Source organism: Heptranchias perlo, chromosome 11, assembly GCF_035084215.1.
Source record: "Heptranchias perlo isolate sHepPer1 chromosome 11, sHepPer1.hap1, whole genome shotgun sequence".
NCBI lineage: Eukaryota > Metazoa > Chordata > Chondrichthyes > Hexanchiformes > Hexanchidae > Heptranchias > Heptranchias perlo.
Window position 1 is genome coordinate 40627529 of NC_090335.1, and position 17115 is coordinate 40644643.

Consider the following 17115-nt stretch of genomic DNA (forward strand, 5'->3'; position numbering starts at 1 on the left):
AGTTCACAACAGAACAAGGGGTAGAAATTAGTCTGGACTCGTTTTCAGGCCCAGAGAGGGCACTGCGTGAGCAGCACAGGCCTGAACTAAGAGGCCTGATGATTGATAGAAAATGGTCCTAGGACCTCATCTGCATACTCGGGGCGAGATGCTGGCGTTGGATGCGCTTCCACATTCAGCTCACCTGATGAGGAAAAACATTCATGCACCCACTAGCTCCACAGGAAGGTTTTTTAAAAAAATTTCAAACTTACTTTTAGCTGGCGGTTGCGGGGGCCGCTGAAGAATGCTGCAGACTCGACAACTGCCCCGCTCATCGACAACTAACTTTGTAAAAGGGACAATCAAGGGGTGTTAGGAAGAGGAGGGTGAAGAGGTTTGGGGAGGAAATTCCAGAGCTTAGGGCCCGGACGGCCAAAGGCACAGCTGCCATTGGTGGGACGAAGGAAGTGGAGGTGCACAACAGGGCAAAGTTGGAGGAACGCAGAGTTCTGAGGGTTGTAGGGCTGGAGTAGGTTAAGAGTTAGGGAGGGGCGAGGCTATGGAGAGATTTGAACACAAGGATAAGAATTTTTGAAATTGAGGCTTTGGTGGCCTGGAGCCAATGGAGGTCAGCGAGCACAGGGGTGATCGGTGAATGGGACTTGGTGCGAGTTAGGATACAGGCATCAGAGTTTAAACATCGGGAAGACCAAAGCCATCATCTTTGGAACCTGCCACAACTCCATACTCTCACCACCAATTCCATTCCCCTACCAGGATATTGTGTCAGGCTGAACCAGACTGTTCGCAATCTGAGCATCCTATTTGATCTCGAGCTGAGCTAGCAAGGGGGAGATGAGGAGAATTTTTTTTGCGCAGCGAGTTGTTATGATATGGAATGCACTACCTGAAAGGGTGGTGGAAGCAGATTCAGTAGTAACTTTCAAAAGGGAATTGGATATATGTTTGAAAAGGAAACATTTGCAGGGCAATGGGAAAGAGCAGGGGAGTGGGACTAATTGGATAACTCTTTCAAAGAGATGGCACAGGCACGATGGGCCGAATAGCCTCCCTCTGTGCTGTAAGGTTCTATGATTCTGACCTCAAATCCCCTCCGTCACAAGGACTGCCTACTTCTATCCCCGAAATTCACTCACCTCTACCATTACATCAGCCCATCAGTCACCTCCAGATCTGACTATTCCAATGCTCTCATGACTAGCCTGCTATTGTCTACCCTATACAAAACACATAAAATTGGATGGATTTCTTACCTGTTCAAACATACAACAGAATGCGTTATAAAAATATTACTGACTGAAAGCTCAAACAGAAACACTGAATGTGGCCCAAATGTGACTGGTCCTCCTTCAGTTCCAAATCTATATCTCAATCAATAGTCTGTTATTGTTATAAAGCTTATAACATGAAAAAAAGATTGATTACTTGGGTATTATTCATGCATATAAAGGTGAAAAGATGAAAGAAACTAGCTGCAGGAAACAAGATCAGGAACAATTTTCCTGTTGTTACCACTCCATGTGCCCCAGTTCACAGGATGTAATAGTATGTAAAAAGAAGCAAAGACCTGCAATGATCCTTTTGCGCATGATGTGCATTTTAGACAGCCACAGGATGCCACCTGAAACAAATGATGTGGTATTGACCGCTGTGACTCAATAAAGCTATCCATATAATTTTCCTGTGTTTAAGCTGGGCTCACGTCACTTCTAATTATCACCCCCATAAATTGGGCATTCAGTATTACTAGACTGCAACTTTAGTTCAAAAGTTCTACAAAAGGGCAGCCAGCAACTTTCATTTGGATTTGTATGGTAATTTTTGCTGGTGTTTTTGAGTGATTTGCAGTTGAACTTGTGCTGTGCTGTATTGGTCACATGGATTTTTAATGTTGTTACTGTTGGAAGCTCCCACCTTTGCACAGCGGGTGTCCTCTTCAGCTCGGCTGGTCCTCTCCCTTTTGTTATGCACTCTCTTCTACAAAAGCAGAGGCATGCATTGAATAGTTGACATGTGTGATATCACATTGGGCATCACAAACTAGGGCACTCAGGCCTGATGAAAATCAGTCCAGACAAATAAAATCAGATCTGCAGTAAATAAAATATAGATATCCATTTTTTTCAACAAATTGTTGATGATTAGTAAGAACAAATAAAAAAACAGACATAGGGTTGAAAATGGCTTCACCATTTAAATTCGAATGTTCAACATTTGCTAAAATAACTGTAATAGATTCTAAAGTATATTGGAAAGGAAAGGAAAATGCTTCAACTAGCTTTAATGAAGCATAAAGGAAGGACAGGAGTGATAGTGATGGTACACAAGTATTAGCAAAAATTAGACATGATTGTTTTGATGGGCAAAATCTTTCTTCTGCTTCATGGATGGCTTAGACTTCACATCTTATGATAACCACTGTGAAGCTGCAGCAATGTAATATGTAAAGATTATCCAGTCACCAGCTGCTTTAGCATAATTAATGGAAAATTTGTCTTCTTAGTCTTTGCTTAGTAAGATGAAATTATTCCCAGAGTGTGTATTCATTCCCTATGGAACCACATGACATAATTATAAGAGAACATAAAACCTATGAGAAAAAAGGAGCCGAGCGAATGTAAAACCAACAGGTAGTCAAGCAAATAATATGATATGCCAGACACTTCATGGCCAAAATTCCGATGGGCCTTTTCCACTAGCACAAGTGAGGCAGAATGGAACCCATGACTACCCAAATAGAAGAATGTGGACCCTGTCCCAAATTGTGGGGATGGAGTAACTTGCATGCTTGAGGAAGGTGGCCAAACCCTGTAAGGCTGCATCAGAGGCATCTTCTCTGATCTGCCTGCTGGAAGGCAGAGGAGTACCCAGCCTCTGTACTAAATGGCACTTGAGGTTATTTCCAGGTCGAAGAAAAAGCTGCTGTAAAGAATTTTCAGTTCCAACAATATCCATAACTTTGGAAACAAAAGGTAATTGATGCCTTCCGACTGGTGAGAGCCAAAGTCCATTGAAGAACATCATTTGATGCATTTCTGCAATTTTCTTTTTCAACTGTAGTTGATTGTGGGAGTTCGGTGAAGTGGGGGAAGGAGGTGCTGCTTTGACTTGCTTTTCCTAACTTTTTCCCCAGAGCGGCAGTGGACCTGAGAGTAGAAGACTGAGATTGGGGAATAAAAGCAGCAGCAGACCTGCAACAAGAGACAACTACTGTGCGATGTCACAGGTGAGACAGGAGAGTCCGAGAGGTGAGCACAGTATAAAAGGAGAGACCTAGAGCGGGAGGAGAGTCTGAGAGTCTAAGGCAAGTCATGGCAGCACAGCTCGCACCCGTGATATGTTGCTCCTGCACTATGTGGGAAGTCATGGACACTACCAGTGTCCCTGGCGACCATGTGTGCAGGAAGTGTGTCCAGCTGCAACTACTGGCTAACCGTCTTTCGGAGCTGGAGCTGCGGGTGGATTCACTGTGGAGCATCCGCGATGCTGAGACTATCGTAGATAGCACGTTCAGTGAGGTGGTCACAACGTAGGTAAAGATTACGCAGGCAGAAAGGAAATGGGTGACCGCCAGGCAGAGTAAAAGGACTAGGCAGATAGAGCAGGAGTTCCCTGGGGCCATCTCCCTCTCAAACAGATATTCTGCTTTAGATACTGTTGGGGGAGATGGCTTATCAGGGGAAAGCAGCAAGAGCCAGGTTCGGGGCACCATGGGTGGCTCTGCTGCACAGGAGGGGAGGAAGAAGAGTGGCAGGGCTATAGTGATAGGGGATTCAATTGTAAGGGGAACAGATAGGCGTTTCTGCAGCCGCAAACGTGACTCCAGGATGGTATGTTGCCTCCCTGGTGCTAGGGTCAAGGATGTCACGGAGCGGCTGCAGGGCATTCTGGAGGGGGAGGGTGAACAGCCAGTAGTCGTGGTCCATATTGGTACCAACGACATAGGTAAAAAAAGGGATGAGGTCCTGCAAGGTGAATTTAAGGAGTTAGGAGATAAATTAAAAAGCAGGAATTCAAAGGTAGTGATCTCAGGATTACTATCAGTGCCACGTGCTAGTGAGTATAGGAACAGGAGAATAGACAGGATGAATGCGTGGCTGCAGGGATGGTGTAGGAGGGAGGGATTTAGATTCCTGGGACATTGGGACCGGTTCTGGGGAAGGTGGGACCTGTACAAGCGTGACGGGTTACACCTGAGCAGGACCGGGACCAATGTCCTCGCGGGGGTGTTTGCTAGTGCTGTTGGGGAAGGTTGAAACTAGAATGGCAGGGGGATGGGAACCTGAGCGGGGAGTCAGAAGGGAATAAAGTTGAGAGCAGCAAGAGAGGGGAAGACCCAGGGGAAATCTACAATACAAATAGTACAAACAGTTGTTCAAGAACAAGTGAAAGGGAAAAGTGTAGAGCAGCGGAAAGAAAGTGTACTTTAGGCACGACAGATAAAATAAAAACTAGAAGGCGTAAGGCGATTAACCCAGCATCAAAGCTGTGGCAGGGGGTTGGGAACCTGAGCAGGGAGACAGAGGAAAGTGTGTCAGGAAGGGACAGAAGGTATGGGGTAAAAGGTAAAGTGTTAAAAAAGGAAAAAGCAGGAACTAAGTGTCACAAAACATATTTGAAAGTTCTTTATCTGAATGCACGTAGCATTCGTAACAAAATGGACGAGTTAACGGCACAAATAACTACGTATGGGTATGATCTTGTGGCCATTACAGAAACATGGCTGCAGGGTGACAATGACTGGGAATTAAATATGCCAGGGTATTTAACAATCAGGAAGGACAGGCAGGAAGGAAGGGGAGGTAGAGTGGCTATGTTAATAAAGGAAGGAATCACTGCAATACAGAGAAATGATATTGGGACAAAGGATCAGGATAATGAAACAGTTTGGGTAGGGATAAGGAATAATAAGGGGAAAAAAACACTCGTGGGCGTAATATATAGGCCTCCTAATAGTTGCAACACTGCTGGAAGAAGCATTAATCAGGAAATAGTCGGGGCATGTAATAAGGGAACAGCTATAATTATGGGGGATTTTAACTATCATATTAACTGGACAAATCAAATTGGGCAGGGCAGCCTTGAGGAAGAGTTTATTGAGTGTATTAGGGATGGATTTCTTGAGCAGTATGTAACTGATCCTACAAGGGGGCAAGCAACCTTGGACCTGGTCATGTGTAATGAGCCAGGATTAATTAATAATGTCCTAGTTAAGGATCCCCTTGGAATGAGTGACCATAACATGGTTACATTCCATATCCAATTAGAGGGTGAGAAGGTTGGTTCTCAAACAAGCGTACTGAGCTTGAATAAAGGAGACTATGATGGTATGAGAGTGGCATTGATTAAAGTGGAATGGGAAAATAGATTAAAGGGTAAGATAGTACATGAGCAGTGGTGTTCATTTAAGGAGTTATTTTACAACTTTCAAAAAGAATATATTCCACTGAGGAAAAAAGAGTGTAAAAGAAATGACAGCCATCCGTGGCTACGTAAAGAAATTAAGGATAGTATCTGACTAAAACAAGGACATATAAGGTAGCCAAACTTAGTGGGAGGATAGAAGATTGGGAAGTCTTCAAAAGACAGCAAAAAGTAACTAAAGGATTGATTAAGAAAGGGAAGATAGATTATGAAAATAAATTAGCAAAAAATATAAAAACAGATAGCAAGAGTTTCTATCGTTATATAAAAAGAAAAAGGGTGGCTAAGGCAAACGTAGGTCCCTTAGAGGATGAGACCGGGAAATTAATGGTGGGAAACATGGAGATGGCAAAAATGCTGAACAAATATTTTGTTTCAGTCTTTACGGTAGAGGACACTAAGAATATCCCAACACTGGACAAACAGGGGGCTCTAGGGGGGGAGGAGCTAAATACGATTAAAATCACTAAGGAATTGGTACTCAGTAAATTAATGGGACTCAAGGCGGATAAATCCCCTGGACCTGATGGCTTACATCCTAGGGTCTTGAGGGAAGTGGCAGCAGGGATTGTGGATGCTTTGGTAATAATTTTCCAAAATTCTCGGCAAAGGTCCCGGCAGATTGGAAAACTGTTAATGTAACACCCTTATTTAAAAAGGGTAATAGGCAGAAGGCTGGAAATTATAGACCAGTTAGCCTAACATCTGTGGTGGGTAAAATTTTGGAGTCTATTATTAAGGACACAGTAGCGGAACATTTGGATAAACATAATTTAATAAGACAAAGTCAGCATGGCTTTACAAAGGGGAAGTCATGTCTGACAAATTTGCTTGAGTTCTTTGAGGACATAACGTACAGGGTGGATAAAAGGGAGCCAGTGGACATAGTGTATTTGGACTTCCAGAAGGCATTCAACAAGGTGCCACATAAAAGATTATTGCTCAAGATAAAGAATCACTGGACTGGGGGTAATATTCTGGCATGGGTGGAGGATAGGTTATCTAACAGGAAGCAGAGAGTTGGGATAAATGGTTCATTCTTGGACTGGCAACAAGTAGCCAATGATGTTCCGCAGGGGTCGGTGCTGGGTCCCCAACTCTTTACAATCTATATTAACGATTTGGAGGAGGGGACCGAGTGTAACATATCAAAGTTTGCGGATGATACAAAGATGGGAGGGAAAGTAGAGAGTGAGGAGGACATAAAAAACCTACAAGGGGATATAGACAGGCTGGGTAAGTGGGCGGAGATTTGGCAGATGCAATACAATATTGGAAAATGTGAGGTTATGCACTTTGGCAGGAAAAATCAGAGAGCAAGCTATTATCTTAATGGCGAGAAACTGGAAAGTACTGCAGTACAAAAGGATCTGGGGGTCCTAGTGCAAGAAAATCAAAAAGTTAGTATGCAGGTGATCAAGAAGGCCAACGGAATGTTGGCTTTTATTGCTAGGGGGATAGAATATAAAAACAGGGAGGTATTGCTGCAGTTATATAAGGTATTGGTGAGACCGCACCTGGAATACTGCATACAGTTTTGGTGTCCATACTTAAGAAAAGACATACTTGCTCTCGAGGCAGTACAAAGAAGGTTCACTCGGTTAATCCCGGGGATGAGGGGGCGGACGTATGAGGAGAGGTTGAGTAGATTGGGACTCTACTCATTGGAGTTCAGAAGAATGAGAGGCGATCTTATTGAAGCATATAAGATTGTGAAGGGGCTTGATCGGGTGGATGCAGTAAGGATGTTCCCAAGGATGGGTGAAACTAGAACTAGGGGGCATAATCTTAGAATAAGGGGCTGCTCTTTCAAAACTGAGATGAGGAGAAACTTCTTCACTCAGAGGGTAGTAGGTCTGTGGAATTTGCTGCCCCAGGAAGCTGTGGAAGCTACATCATTAAATAAATTGAAAACAAAAATAGACAGTTTCCTAGAAGTAAAGGGAATTAGGGGTTACGGGGAGCGGGCAGGAAATTGGACATGAATTTAGATTTGAGGTTAGGATCAGATCAGCCATGATCTTATTGAATGGCGGAGCAGGCTCGAGGGGCCGATTGGCCTACTCCTGCTCCTATTTCTTATGTTCTTATGGTTCTTCAGCAATATCTGTGGAAACTGCCAATTCACCAAATTTCTTGACCGCCCTGTATCTTGGCAAAAGAAACAACTAATTGGAACTATGGATTCTAATGAGGAGCAAGATGCCATTGCACACATGTGTCATGTTGCATTTGTCTTTGTGTATGCAATGGACATCAATGACATTTACAGGAAAGTGGAGACCTGACAGCGGCTCAAATGACCCAGGAAATTGTCTCTGATGCCTTTGGGTCTACAGAGGACCCCAGCTTCATACTAGAGCGCCATTGGACACTTACAGTACTGAACTTATTTTCATTAGAGAAAATAAAGATTAAGAACAGATAGGAATTAGGTCTTTAAAATAATGAGAGGCAAAATATTTAACTTAGTGTGTGATCATAAAGTTAGAGTAATAATACAAAATTAATAAGTTATAAGTGACAGTAGAAGAGAATTTTTTTTTACTATAAAGTAGTGGGTATGTGGAATAGATTCCCAGAAAAAGCAGTTAATGTTATGATAATTAACTCTTTTTAAAAAGAGGTAGATCATATCGACTTAAGAACAGGATTGAAGTTTATTGGATACGGACATATATGGAAAGAAAGAACTCGCCTTATCACATCTCTAAGAAATGTACAAAAGTGTTTCACATACGATGAATTTCTTTTTTGTTAGCAAACAGGGCTGTCATTTTTCACCCAGGAAAGCACCATAAACAGCAAATGAGATGGATGACCAATTAATCTGTATTTAGTGTTGGTTGAGGGAAAATGACCATTTTCTTCTTCAAATTGTGCCACAGGATCTTTCGTACCCATCTGAACCAACAGAACAGGCAGACAACACCTGGGGGTAGATTTTCACTTCCAGCAGTGGTGGAAAACTGGCGGTAGCAGATCGGCTGCCTGTTGTACACCCTCGCCATTTTCCACCACTGCCAGTTTAAATGCCTCTTCCAATGGACTGCACCTTTGATAATGCAGCACTCCCTCAATACTGCCCCTCCGACAGTTCAGCACTCCCTCAGTACTGCACTAAAGTGCCAATCTAGATTAAATGCTTAAATCCTGGAGTGGGCTTGAATCCACAACTTTCTTGCTCAGTGACAAAAGTGCTACCTTGTGCCAATGTCCAAATATAAATGAGAGATTTCTAGGGCACATCACACTAATCCAAAAAAAAAATCAATTTACCCCTACTCTTTGTTTTTTGACTCCTAGCCATCTCTCTATGCATATGGCTATCTTGACTTTAATATTACATGCCTTAATTTTTTCATTAAGTCTGTTATGTGCTTCTGAAAATCCACATGTACAATATCCACTGCATTATTTTTATCTCGACACAGTGATTTCCTCAAAAAGTTCAACTAATTTAGTCAAGAACAACCCTTCCTTTACAAATCATTTTGACTGTTCCTAATTAGCCCAAGCCTTTCTACCTACTCACCAATTCCATTCTGTAGTATGGACCTAGAAGATAAATTTTGCAATGCCCTGCACTACTTACGGTGCACAACTGGTACATATTGGAAAATGGTGGACAGCACTGCCCATGATTTTCTGAAATGCCCTGGCTGCGGAAGAGGCCCCATAAAATTTAAAATTTGCCTACAAGTGAGGTACTTGGCCTACAATTCCCTGGCTCATTATTTTCCCTGTTCAGCCATCCTCCAGCCCTTTGGCACTATTCCCGTTTCCAAAGACTTTTGTGGGGAAAATTATGGTTAGTGCCTCTGCTACCCAAACTCTCTCAGAATTCTGGTGACATTTTATTTTTAACTTTTTAATACAATATCCTTTTGAACATTTATCTCCAGCAGAAGCTCTTTCACATTCTCATTTGGTACTCCTACAGTCCCACTTTCACCTTCCTCTGCAGAAATGTACGGGAAAATATTTATTGAGCATTTCTGCTATTCCCTCCCTTTCAAGTACAAGATGGGCCTTTTCATCTCTAAGGTGTTCCATCCCTTCTTGAACTATGTGTGCTCATAAAATCTCTTGCTGTTTCCCTTAGCTTTTCTAATCCATTTTTAACTTCCATAAGTTATTTGAAAATAAAGTCCCTTCTAAATTATAATAAATGTAGTTAGAATAGATGCTGGATATTATATATAACATGCTGTGATTTATGACAAACGTGCATTGAAAGTTTTTGTATGTATTTCTTCTTTACTATTCAGTGTGTATGAAAAATGAACTATATTGCAAAAGCTTTAAATAGAGTACATCCATTATCATTTTGCAAACTCACTACAAAGAAAATAGAATGTATGTATATTGTATAATGGTGGCACTATGGTAACCTGAGTGGCATCTAGAATAATTTATATCCATTGACCAAATGCCAGAATTTTAAAAACACATTTTGGGTTTCCAATGTTAAGGAGGGAGTCATAGTTTAAATGACTACTTTTCAATTTCTTATTTAATCTGTTGAAATTGTTCCCAAGATAAAAAGCAGACTTCATTTTCAAAGAAATTTTGTGTAATGTGTAATTTATCTTTGCATGTGCGGTTCAAAATGGTAATAATATTTTAAATAAAAAGATAAAAGGCTTTGGTTGATGACTGTATAAAAGATTTCTCCAAAGTGCAGAATTTCAAGCTATCATAAGAAATAATTTGCCTTACCATAAATTTAATTTAAGCGTTTCGGCTGCTGTTGGCAATGACTGTTGATAGTGACAGTTACATTTGCAATTGGAATGGAGATTAAGCAAAATACATATAATGTTGCACATTGGGCAGTGAAGTCTGTATTTCATTTATAAAACCAGAGAATTCATGAATCATATAGATTTGTGACTTCTTTTAAAAGTGAATTCAAGCCAAAGTCTATTTTTTCTATGTATATGAAAAGAAAAACATGAAATTGAAGGATCCTTTTGTTTTTTCTTAATTTTAGAAAGCAAAAAGGGTTTCTAACATTTTACCAGTCATAATATTCAAATACATGGAATGAATATTTGGATAATTACAGTGAAGAGATGAAACTCATAGTAGAAAGTAGTACAAAATTGTTTTAATGACTAGAAATGGACACATGATATTTTTAGTGCAGTGACATGGTACTTAATTTTATTCAGCAATTACAAAACAACTGTACTTAATGCTAATCATTTTTATTGTCCTTTAGCCAACTAAAAAGAGATTTGGGAACCTGGAAAGTTGCTTTTAACTATCAATCCCACTGCTACGATTGCTCTGCTTAAAAACACATAATAACACATTCTAAACTAAACTGCTCCTCTTGATTTACTGTAAGATGGAATCTTTACCAAAGGAGAGGTAATTCATACCCCCCTCCCTCCACCTTCTAAAGATGGTTAGAAGTTTAGAACAAAAAATAAAATACTGAAGATGCTGGAAATCTGAAACAAAGACAGAAAATGCTGGAAACACTCAGCAGGTGAGGCACAGCACCTGTGGCGAGAAGTGACCAGTTAATGTTTCTGGCATTTCATTCATCTGCTAGTATTACCAGCAATAATTTCTTGGCTTATGGGGTCTCCTTTACTCTGACAAAACAAGCGGAGGAGTGGTTGCTAAAAGCAACTAACGTGGAACTAAATTCCTGTCATAGCTTGCATGTGAAAACCTGTATACCAATTAACTAACCAGGTTATAAGGTCTATACGAAGGATAGGGAAACTGGTAGAGGGGGAGGAGTAGCCTTAGTGATTAAGGATGAAATTACTTCAATGATAAGAGAGGTTATAACAAGAGGTAAGCAGGCAGTGGAGACTTTATGGGTAGAATTAAGAAATAGAAAAGGATTTAAGACTGTATTGGAAGTTGTGTATAGGCCCCTGGTAGCAGCTGTGAAGTGGCAGAATGTATAAATGCAGAGATTAGACAAGCATGTAGCAAAGGCAGAGTGGTTTAATGGGGGATTTTAACTTTCATATTGATTGGGATAAGCAGACAAGCTCATGTCAGAAAGGTAGCAATTTTCTTGAGTGTGTTCAGGACAGCCTTCTGCAACAATTTGTCTTAGAACCAACAAGGGGGCAGACCAAATCAGCTTTAATAATGAGTAATGAGCCAGATTTAGTTAACAGCCTAACAGCGCGTGACCATTTATCCAATAGCAATAATAATATCATCGAGTTCAACATTGTGTTTCAAAGGGAGAAACTCATATCAGCTACTAAGATTCTAAATTTAGGTAAGGCCGACTTCAATGGGATGAGACAGAGACTGTCCACAGTAAACTGGGCAAATCTGTTAATGGGTAAAATGACAGAAGATCAGCGGGAGGTGTTCAAAAAAGAATTTAACGTGATACAGAACCAGTTTATACCCCTAAGGGGCAAGAGCTCTACTTGCCAAAAAAAACAGCCATGGACAACAAAGGACGTAAGGAACAACATAAAACTAAAAGAAAAAGCATACAAAATTGCAAAAGTTGTACAGATCCTGGTGACTGGGAGAGATATAAAGAACAGCAAAGGGTGACAAAACAGATAGTAAGAGCTACAAAAGGGGAATATGAGAGGAAACTTGCAAGGGATATCAAAATCAACACAAAAAATGTTTACAATTATTTTAGGAAAAAGAGGGTGGTCAAGAGCAATGTGGGTCCCTTAAAAACTGATAATGGTGATATTGTAAATGAAAATAAGGAAATGGCAGACATATTAAATAATTACTTTGTGTCAGTATTTATAGTAGAGGAAGAGCATGCCGGACATCCCAAGGAAACTAATTTTGAATCAGGGATGGAGACTCACCATAATTAACATAAGCAAATGAACAATAATGAAGAAAATAATGGCACTAAAGAGTGACAAATCCCCAGGACCAGATGGTTTCCATCCCAGGGTTTTAAAGGAAGTAGGTGAGAATATTGCAGATGCCCTAACTATAATCTTCCAAAGTTCTCTCGATTCAGGAACCGTTCCTTTAGATTGGAAAATTGCACATGTCACTCCGCTATATAAGAAAGGTGAGAAAGGGAAATCAGGGTATTATAGACCAGTTGGACTAACATCTGTTGTCGGGAAATTACTAGAATCTATAATTAAGGATAGGATGACTGAACACCTTGAAAAATTTCAGCTAATCAGAGAGAGCCAGCATGGATTTGTAAAGGGTAGGTCATGCCTGATTGAATTTTTTTGAAGAGGTGACTAAAATAGTGGACAGTGGAATATCTATGCATGTTGTTTATATGGACTTACAGAAGGCATTCAATAAAGTCCCTCGTAAGAGACTGTTAGCCAAAGTTGAAGCTCATGGAATTGACAGCAAATTATTGACCTGGTTAGGAAATTGGCTGAGCAGCAGGAGACAGAGAGTAGGGATAATGGGCAGCAAATCATCACCAAAATGATGGAAGGTGTCGTCGACAGTGCTATTAAGAGATGCTTACTCACCAATAACCTGCTCACCAATGCTCAGTTTGGGCTCCGCCAGGACCACTTGGCTCCAGAACTCATTACATCCTTGCTCCAAACATGGACAAAAGAGCTGAATTCCAGAAGTGAGGTGAGAGTGACTGCGCTTGACATCAAGACAGCATTTGACCGAGTGTGGCACTAAGGAGCCCTAGTAAAATTGAAGTCAATGTGAATCAGGGGGAAAGCTCTCCAGTGGCTGGAGTCATAACAAGCACAAAGGAAGATGGTAGTGGTTGTTGGAGGCCAATCATCTCAGGCCCAGGACGTTGCTGCAGGAATTCCTCAGGGCAGTGTCCTGGGCCCAACCATCTTCAGCTGCTTCATCAATGACCTTCCCTCCATCATAAGGTCAGAAATGCAGATGTTCGCTGACGATTGCACAGTGTTCAGTTCTATTCGCAACCCCTCAGATAATGAAGCAGTCCGTGCCCGCGTGCAGCAAGACCTGGACAACATCCAGGCTTGGGCTGATAAGTGGCAAGTAACATTCGTGCCAGACAAGTGCCAGGCAATGACCATCTCCAACAAGAGAGAATCTAACCACCTCCCCTTGACATTCAATGGCATTACCATCGCCGAATCCCCCACCATCAACATCCTGGGGGTCACCATTGACCAGAAACTTAACTGGACCAGCTACATAAATACTGTGGCTACAAGAGCAGGTCCAGAGGCTGGGTATTCTGCAGCAAGTGACTCACCTCCTGACTCCCCAAAGCCTTTCCACCATCTACAAGGCACAAGTCAGGAATGTGATGGAATACTCTCCACTTGCCCGGATGAGTGCAGCTCCAACAACACTCAAGAAGCTCAACACCATCCAGGACAAAGCAGCCCACTTGATTGGCACCCCATCCACTACACTAAACATTCACTCCCTTCACCACTGGCGCACCGTGGCTGCAGTGTGTACCATCTATAGGATGCACTGCAGCAACTTGCCAAGGCTTCTTCGACAGCACCTCCCAAACCCACGATCTCTACCACCTAGAAGGACAAGGACAGCAGGCACATGGGACCACCATCTGCATGTTCCCCTCCAAGTCACACACAATCCCGACTTGGAAATATATCGCCGTTCCTTCATCGTCGTTGGGTCAAAATCCTGGAACTCCCTACCTAACCGTACCATGGGAGAACCTTCACCACATGGACTGCAGCAGTTCAAGAAGGCGCTTCATCACCACCTTCTCGAGGGCAATTAGGGATGGGCAATAAATGCTGGCCTTGCCAGCGATGCCCACATCCCGTAAAGGAATAAAAAAAAGTACTCAAATTGGCAGGATGTGACTAGTGGTGTCCCACAGGGATCTGTGTTGGGACTTCAAATATTCACTTTATTTATTAATGGCTTAGATGATGAGATAGAGAGCCATATAACGAAGTTTGACGATGACACAAAGATAGACAGCATTTTAAGCAGGAAGCATAAAATTACACAAAGATATTAATAGATTAAGCGAATGGGCAAAACTGTGGCAAATGGATTTCAATGTAGGCAAATGTGAGGTCACCCACTTTGGACCTAAAAAGGATAGATCAGAGTACTTTCTAAATGGTGAAAAGCTCGAAACAGTGGAGATCCAAAGAGACTTAGGGGTCCATGTACATAGATCATTAAAATGTCATGGACAGTTAAGGAAAATAATCAAAAAGGCTAATGGAATGCTGGCCTTTATATCTAGAGGACTAGAATACAAGGGTGTAGAAGTTATGCTGCATCTATACAAAGCCCTGGTTAGACACACCTGGAGTACTGTGTTCAGTTCTAGGCACCACACTTTAGGAAGGATATATTGGCCTTGGAGGGAGTGCAGCGTAGATTTACCAGAATGACATCTGGACTCCAAGGGTTAAATTACGAGGAGCGATTACACAAACTACGGTTGTATTCCCTGGAATTTTAGAAGATTAAGAGGTGATTTGATCTAAGTTTTCAAGATATTAAGGGGAACTGATAGGGTAGATAGAGAGAAACTAGGAACATAGCCTAAAAATTAGAGCCAGGACTTTCAGGATTGAAGTTAGGAAACACTTCTACACGCAAAGGGTGGTAGAAGTTTGGAACTATCTTCTGCAAATGGCAGTTGATACTAGCTGAATTATTAATTTTAAATCTGAGATTGATAGATTTTTGTTAACCAAAGGTATTAAGAGATATGGGCTAAGATGGGTATAGGGAGTTAGATCACAGATCAGCCATGATCTAATTGAATGGCAGAACAGGCTTGAGGGACTAAATGGCCTACTCCTGTTCCTATGTTCCTAACTTCAAGGCACAAACAATTTCTTGGAAAAATTTGCACCATAAACAAGGAAAACTGTTGGTTTGCTGTCACAGTTTTAATCAAACAATTGATGAAGATAAAACAATGTATAGTTGAATGGAAATATATATATATTTCTAAATAAAGCAGCAGCACTACAATTAATAAAATCTCACTCTGGTCTTATATTATATGTATTACTAGAAGTAAAAGAAAATGTGGCAGAGCGGTGGCATGAATAGTATGAGAGTAATGTTAGCAGCAACATAAGTTGCTTGTCTTCATTCCTGGCCAGGGAATGGTTCATGGTGTAGGGGAACCTAAAGATTGAGAAAAAAAGCAAATAATAACATGTAAAAAAGTTAGAAGGTAAATGGGTAGATGGATAGATGCTCGATTGCTTTTCAAATCAAGTTAAATAAAAGCAGTAATGCATCGTCATCATCATAAACGTAGGGCTCGATATTAGGAGGGAGGCGGGTTGGCAGCGGGGGGTCGACTGGGCATGTGGGTAACCCGCCCAGTGAATTCGGGGTGCTCCGCACGCAATCGCAGCCTAATTGAAGGCACTTACCATGGCTTCCGGGTTTCCCGTTCCAGACCTGCGCAGCGGGCACACTGCGCACCCACATCACAGGCTGTCAGCAGGAGGAGCCCTATTTAAAGGGGCAGTCCTCCAATGCTCCTCCTGCAGCAAACAACCAAATTGGCAGCATGGAGCAGCCCAGAGGCAAGTCTGTTCCAAGGTTCTCAGACTCCTCACTCCAGGTGCTGCTCGATGGGGTGAGGAGGAGGAGGGAACTGTTTTTCCTAGCGGACGGGAGGAAGTGGCCTGCCTCTGCCACCAAGAAGGTCTGGGTCGAGGTGGCAGAGGAGATCACCAGCAGCAGTAACATCTCCCAAACCTGGGTCCAGTGCAGGAAGCGCTTTAATGACCTAGCCGGGTCAGCCAAAATGAGTATACTTACGCATTCTCCCACACTCCGTCTTCCACATCACCTCCACCACCACACAACTCCTTCTGCACTGCCACCACAACGCTCTCACTTCACTCCTCACATCCACTCAACCATCACCCTCACCTTGCCTGCACTTACTCACCGCCTTAGTTCCCATTCGAACACTACCATGCAACCCAATCCTCATACGATCGCATGGCTATGCCTCACTCGTACCCTCCCATGCATCTCCCTCACGGTCACCCCCACCCACACCTATGCATGCAGTGGGTCACTATGCAACCATCACTCAATCACGCCTCTCTGTGCTTTGCCTTGATAGGAGAAGAGATGCCAGAAGGCACAGGAGAGGGATGATGGTGAAAGGGGACATGGAAGTGGGGACGCCACTCAAAGAGCTTCCAAGTCTCACCCGTTGCTCCCTTTCAACCAGTACCCGCAATGCTGCCTCCTCTCCAGGTGCTCGAGTCTGCCCCGCAAGGTGCAGGTGGAGGGGTCCTCACAGGCGCCGAAACCCAGAGTGCGTCCGCACAAAGCATCTTATCGGTCAGGGCATGGACAAGAGCAACCTGCCACTAACTCTGCTGAAGCCACAGGGGTAGCACCACGTAGGGGTTCCCATAAATGTAAGGCGAAGGTTTTGTGAGCACAAAGGAGATGCACAAGGGTGTTTGATGATTTGTCATTTTTTAATTTATATTTATTTTCTTTCACATTCACAATAAATCTTATTATTATCACCACTCCTGCCACGTCTTGCCCATTCTTGACTGGCTTGTGCAATAAGACCCTCTCGTGAGGTTCACCATGAACATGCACACTTGATGCCACCCATTGGGTCCTTCTACAGTGGGTGTAGGTGTAGTTGCACCACTGTTTTGTGCAGGGGGTGGGGGAGGGGGCGGGGGCTGGTGTGGCCGCTCCTCTGTCCAGGTGATGAGGACTGGACTCTTCACCCAGTTTGATGTT